This window comes from Salmo salar, chromosome 09 (genome assembly GCF_965601325.2).
Source record: "Salmo salar chromosome 09, fSalSal1, whole genome shotgun sequence".
Lineage (NCBI taxonomy): Eukaryota > Metazoa > Chordata > Actinopteri > Salmoniformes > Salmonidae > Salmo > Salmo salar.
The window spans coordinates 21,201,007-21,207,006 of record NC_138299.1 but is presented as its reverse complement, the minus strand read 5'-3'; the positions used below and the strand labels follow the sequence as shown (position 1 = coordinate 21,207,006).

Sequence of the window (6,000 nt, the reverse complement as noted above, 5' to 3'; positions counted from 1 at the left end):
TCAGTGATCATACAGAATTGTACAGTATGTGGCTGGAGGAGAAACAGTTACATTCATCAAAGAATGACAAAAGACACCCTACAGTCTCCCCATTGCCAAACACTTGAACTTTTCTTGGCAAATTTCATTAGAATGACTTATCTTGTAAAGAATAAACAAGTTTTCAAACACTGGAACTATTGGGAAAAACTGCTTCGTCAATGGATACAAGACAACACAACTATTTTCCATAACTGATATAGATAGAACGTGAAAAAACGATCTTTGCTTCAGATTAATTTATAGGTTATTTTAACTGACATCCGAAAGGCAAAAATATTCTAATATTATTGATAAGTCTGTTGACGGACAAAGGGTTGAGTCGGTGGCAGAGTAGAAGCATTCCAATAAAAGTGCTATTAAAATTCCATTGATGCTGTTTATTCAGTCCACTATCAGACTTTCCTACTGTAAGTGTTAAAAGGGTCTGCTGTTATGCTTTGGAACTCAACTGTTCAAATTACATGAGAATGATGGAGTTCTCATCTCTGGCTTTTGTTTTGGTTATTTCAGATCCCCATTAGCTGTTGCTGAAGCAGCAGCTATTCTTCCTGGATATAAAATAGTAGAATACAATTTATTGTCCTTTATGACTTTTGGTTTCCATGGGTCGGAAAACACAAACACAAACAAAGAGATAACGTGGAGAGGAAACACAAGACAGTGGCCATAATTAGCTCATTAGAGTTGGATGTACATCAAATTCAATCGCAACGTTTCAGATTGGCTCCCAATTACAGTACTGTGGGGCAACAGGCTTTTGGCCCCAGCAGACAGAGTTTTGTGTATTGAAATAGCAATATCAGTTTCAGCCTTTGATTATAATTCAGATGGAGATTCTAGTAAGCCAGCAGCTCCATGTAACAATACTCAACTGGGATGTTTCCCGGAAAACAAACACGCGCACTACCGAGTGATGTAAGGACATCAGAAAAAATAAAAGAAAGCATCTACAAGGTCATTTAGAATTTCCCCGTTCATAGCCGCGGGAAGTAGTTTTGGGGTGGGGGTCCAGTGCAGCACGCAGCACCCTCAGCACCCCTACTTCCTGGGGCTATGCCTCTGTTACTGATATTGATTTTACTTCTGCTGTTTTCACAATACATAGCAACCACCACTGTGTATTTCCATTTATAAAACATTTACATAAGTATTCAGCCACTGAAAGTAATGTCAGCACAATAACTGTTTGTCGGGAGCTTCATGAAATGGGTTTCCATGGCCAAGCAGCCACACACAATCCTAAGATCACCATGTACAATGCCAAGTGTCGGCTGGAGTGGTGTAAAGCTCGCCGCCGTTGGAGTCTGGAGCAGTGGAAACGCGTTCTTTGGAGTGGTGAATCACGCTTTACCATCTGGCAGTCCGACGGACTAATCTGGATTTGGTGGATGCCAGGAGAACGCTACCTGCCCCAATGCGTAGTCCCAACTGTAAAGTTGGAATAATGGTCTGGGGCTGTTTTTCATGGTTTGGGCTCGGCCCCTTAGTTCTAGTGAAGGGAAATCTTAATGCTACAGTTTACAATGACGTTCTAGATGATTCTGTGCTTCCAACTTTGTGGCAACAGTTTGGAGAAGGCCCTTTCATGTTTCAGCATGACAATGCCCCCGTATACAAAGCAAGGTCCATACAGAAATGGTTTGTCAAGATCAGTGTCGAAGAACTTGACTGGCCTTTACAGAGCCCTAACCTCAACCTTATCAAACACCTTTGGGATGAATTGGAACATCGACTACGAGCCAGGCCTGAGCGCCCAACATCAGTGCCTCACTAATGCTCTTGTGGATGAATGGAAGCAAGTTCGCACAGAAATCTTCCAACATCTAGTGGGTCGGGCACTGATGTTGGGCACTTAGGCCTGGCTCGCAGTCGGCATTCCAATTCATCCCAAAGGTGTTTGATAAGGTTGAGGTCAGGGCTCTGTGAAGGCCAGTCAAGTTCTTCCACACCGATTATACGTTATTGAGTTAAAATGGTGACAGCTTAGAACGTGTTTCCACTGCTCCAGAGTCCAATGGTGGCAAGTTTTTCCCAGAAGAGTCGAGACTGTTATAGCAGCAAAGGGGGTACCAACTCCATATTAATGCCTATTACTTTAGAATGAGATGTTCGACGAGCAGCTACATCACAAGCATGACAACTTGTGATGTGAGCAAATTGGGCACATGGCATGGCAAACATTTTCCATTTTCGAACATGCATTATTTTCACTGATACAAAGCAGCCATAAGCAGACGAGTGTGTCCATAAATGCAAGAGGAAGTTGCCTCATTTTGTGAACCGTTGTTCTTGAACCAATAAAATGACAAATCAGTTTACTGCTCAATGGGCAGAGATGCTGATAGTGGGAGTGCACCCAGTCAACAGCCAAGAGTTGAATAATTATTAAATAATAGTATTTGAGCAATAACGTATAATCAAAACCAGCCTTTTACTTGTATTCATCTGAAAAGCTTTGACTCACTTCTATTTCAGTAACTTTATCAGCAGATAATCAAAGACATAAACAGCCTTCCATGCCTGGGTAGCGAGTTTCGTGGAAAAACACAATTCATCTAGCTCCAACTTTGAGAGATAGAATGCTTTGAAAGTTTCTTGACCTTTACATTTCTATACCCAGAGCTATAGTTCAATAGTTCCTGAAGTGATCTTAAATCATGACAGGCATCCCCATGGTAACCCTGCAACAACCACAGTCAGACAGTTATCAAACTCATTGATTTCCGCCTCCCCCATGTCTAGAATACTGAAAACCAAACATTGGTGGTTTGTTTGTCCTTTCCTGGATTAACAAACAGCAGATTGTTTCATATCACATGTCTGGAGTACACGACTTAGGCCATACCAGAGATTCCTGTGGCCTCTGACAAACCCTTCGGTTCAATGTTCAAACCAGAGCTTTAGCATGCACATTTCTCCAGGCCAAACTTGTTATGTAATTAATGCCTTCCCTCTTTACTTTGTACTGAGGTCTCTCGCTGCTTTGGCTGGCTCACTCAGATGAGGACCAGGAGCATAGAAGCTGGCTGGGCTGCCATATAAGGGCAAGGCTACTGTATCCTCACGGCACATCCTTTAAACTTCCTATAACACTCCCTGGGCAGAGAGGGTATGTACATGGAGAATGACTCACTCCTATTCTCGTTCTTTCTTATCTCCTCCTTCTTCCCATCTACTATATGTTACTGTGTGAGTGTGTGTAGGGTACGTGTGTGAGAGGGAGGGACTGCTTGTTACACTGTTGAAAAGTTTGTGAGAACCACTTCGGTGTAAATCATTTATCCTAGAAATTCTGTTCAGATTATTTAATGTGCTGAATTCTTATGAGTTGACACATTCTTAAAATTGGGCCCTGATGTCCATTGACAGATATTTATAATTGGAAAACAACATTTTAATTGTGAGGAAAATTTCTTATTCGGCTTAAATGAAATTTATATTTGATGATTTAGAAAAAACTGTAGGGGTTTTGAAAGTGACGTCAACAATAGCCATTGACCAGAAAGCCTTATTCCAAAGACAGATGCCCTTAGTTTGTCCTACAGCACACACTCACCCAGGGTTTGTTTATGTCTGGCCAGCAGCAGTACGGTACTCATGGGAGACATGAGACACAGTTATCTGTTAGAGATGTCTTCAAAGGCTTTTCCTCAGACACAAGCTCACAGGAGGGACCTAGCCATGTTGGACTATGAAATCAAAAACCTGAAAGGAATCAAGTGGAAGGGGAATGCACAATCAGATACAAGAGCCATGAAATGTGTCCTTAATCCAAGAGTTTAGACACACTATTATTAAAAAATACAAATTGTTCTGCTTTTGAAAGTAATGGGGTCCTACAGTGTGTGGCATGATGGGAGTCTGTGTGCGGTCAAAGACATCTGACTTGCAGGCATGGCGTGTGTTTGGATTCAGTAGGATTAAGCTCCTGTCCCCAGCAGTCCCCCTGATCTCCAGCCCTGACGTGACACAGATTCACAGCCTTCTGCTGATGTTTAGGATGAGCCCACTATACACATTACTCAAATACCAGCCTGGCTTCAGAGCCTTATGAAACAAACTTAACGTATTTCTGAGCACCTCCAAGATGTATGATACCTACTAATAGCCTAGTTACTATAGACAGACACAAAAGTAGGGAGGTTCGTTGGGGAAGATGGGTGGGGGTAATCCGTGATCGTCAAGCAATCCAAAGGTTGCGGGTTCGAGTCGTGTCTGAGACAACTTTAGCATTTTAGCTAACCCTTCCCCTTATTCAAAACGTAACCCAATTCTTAACCCAATTAACCTGCTAGGTATATTCACCGAACATTCTGCAGGGTTTTAGTTCTTCAAACCTTTTACGCAAATGATCCTAACCTTTGTCGTTAGTTTCCTTAATCATCAACGTAAATTCTCCCTGTAATTCTCCTTTGTTGTTACTCCTTTGTTGTTACAGAACAACAAGTAACCTGGTCTCAGAGAAAGGTGCATAATACTATACTTCCCCAAGATGTATAGTAAGTTATTCATCCAATTCGTATGCTATTATACAACCGGCTAAGACGTGAAAACTTGTGGAATATGCTCTAAAATGCAGTGTGGTTCTACGAGAACACTGAAATGTTTCTGTGGCTGAGATGCTTGCGTACAGCAGTGTACGATTCAAGTTACAAGACTTGTGTAGACCTTATGACAATCACTGAATGTCATTCATAACACTTTTTGTTGTTTTGTAAATGATGTCTCTTTGCATTTATCAAATGGCACTGTTTGGATGCCAGAATTATTTTAGAGTGAGTAGCCTAATATTTGGAATAGTAAATGAAGTCTGGACACTGACTGTAAACTTCACATGTAACCTATTATAATATTAGTATTAGCTAACTTCTGCGGAATTAAGTGTTCCTCGCAGTAAAATGATACACCAAATGTTAATTTTGTCTCAGGAACAGGAGTAGAGAGATATGATTTATTTCTTTCAGCATCTTGAGAGAATGAGAATGCGTGCTTAGGGACCTGTTATGTAGCCAATGTGCAATTTCTTTCAGCGACATAAAAGCTGACAGCGTTTCATTTTCAACCACATAAAATATCCATCCAAGATGAATTGAAATACTAGCATAATGTAACGGCTGTCTTCGTCGTCAGACGAAACAGAGAAGTCATCATCTGAGAAAGTGGACCAATACGCAGCGGAGTTAGTGTTCATCATAGAAGTTTAATTTACTAAAGAACACTACACAAAACAAAACAAGAAAACCGACAGCCAAACAGTCCTGTCAGGTGCAAAACACTAAACAGAAACAATTACCCACAAAACCCAAAGGAAAAACATGCTCCTTATGTGTGACTCCCAATCAGCAACAACGAACTTCAGCTGTGCCTGATTGGGAGCCACACACGGCCCAAAACAAAGAAATACAAAAAACCTAGAAAACGAACATAGAACGCCCACCCAATGTAACACCCTGGCCTAACCAAAATAAAGAACAAAAAACCCCTCTCTATGGCCAGGGCGTTACAGTACCCCCCCCCCCCCCCAAGGTGCGGACTTTGGTCGCAAAACCTGACACTGAAGGGGAGGGTCCGGGTGGGCCTTCTTACGGCGGCGGCTCAGGTGCGGGACGTGACCTCTGCTCCACCCTCGGCGTCGCCCTCTTCGGTAGTGCACCTGGCCGCGCCGAAGGTCTAGTGGGCGACCCTGACTGCGCCCGGCTGGCGGGCGGCGATAGCTGCGCCCGGCTGGCGAGCGGCAATGGCTGCGCCCGGCTGGCGGGCGACCCTGGTTGCGCCCGGCTGGCGGGCGACCCTGGTTGCGCCCCGGCTGGCGGGCGGTGATGGTTGCGCCCGGCTGGCGGGCGACCCTGGTTGCGCCCAGCTGGCGGGCAGTGATGGCTGCTCCCGGCTGGCGGGCGGTGATGGCTGCGCCCGGCTGGTGGGCGGCGATGGCTGCGCCCGGCTGGCGGGCGGCGATGG

The 6,000-nt window shown here is 43.9% G+C and overlaps 1 protein-coding gene across 1 annotated transcript in view; it reads left to right on the top strand.

The window, feature by feature from the left end:
• Positions 1 to 3,048: 3,048 nt before the first annotated feature.
• The window catches only part of LOC106610835 (KATNB1-like protein 1), a 69,862-nt gene continuing 66,910 nt past the window's right edge, over positions 3,049 to 6,000 (top strand). Inside the window, exon 1 of the mRNA XM_082955657.1 lies at positions 3,049 to 3,151. The gene's annotated coding sequence lies outside the window, so the exon portion shown is untranslated. The remainder of the gene's footprint in view (positions 3,152 to 6,000) is intronic.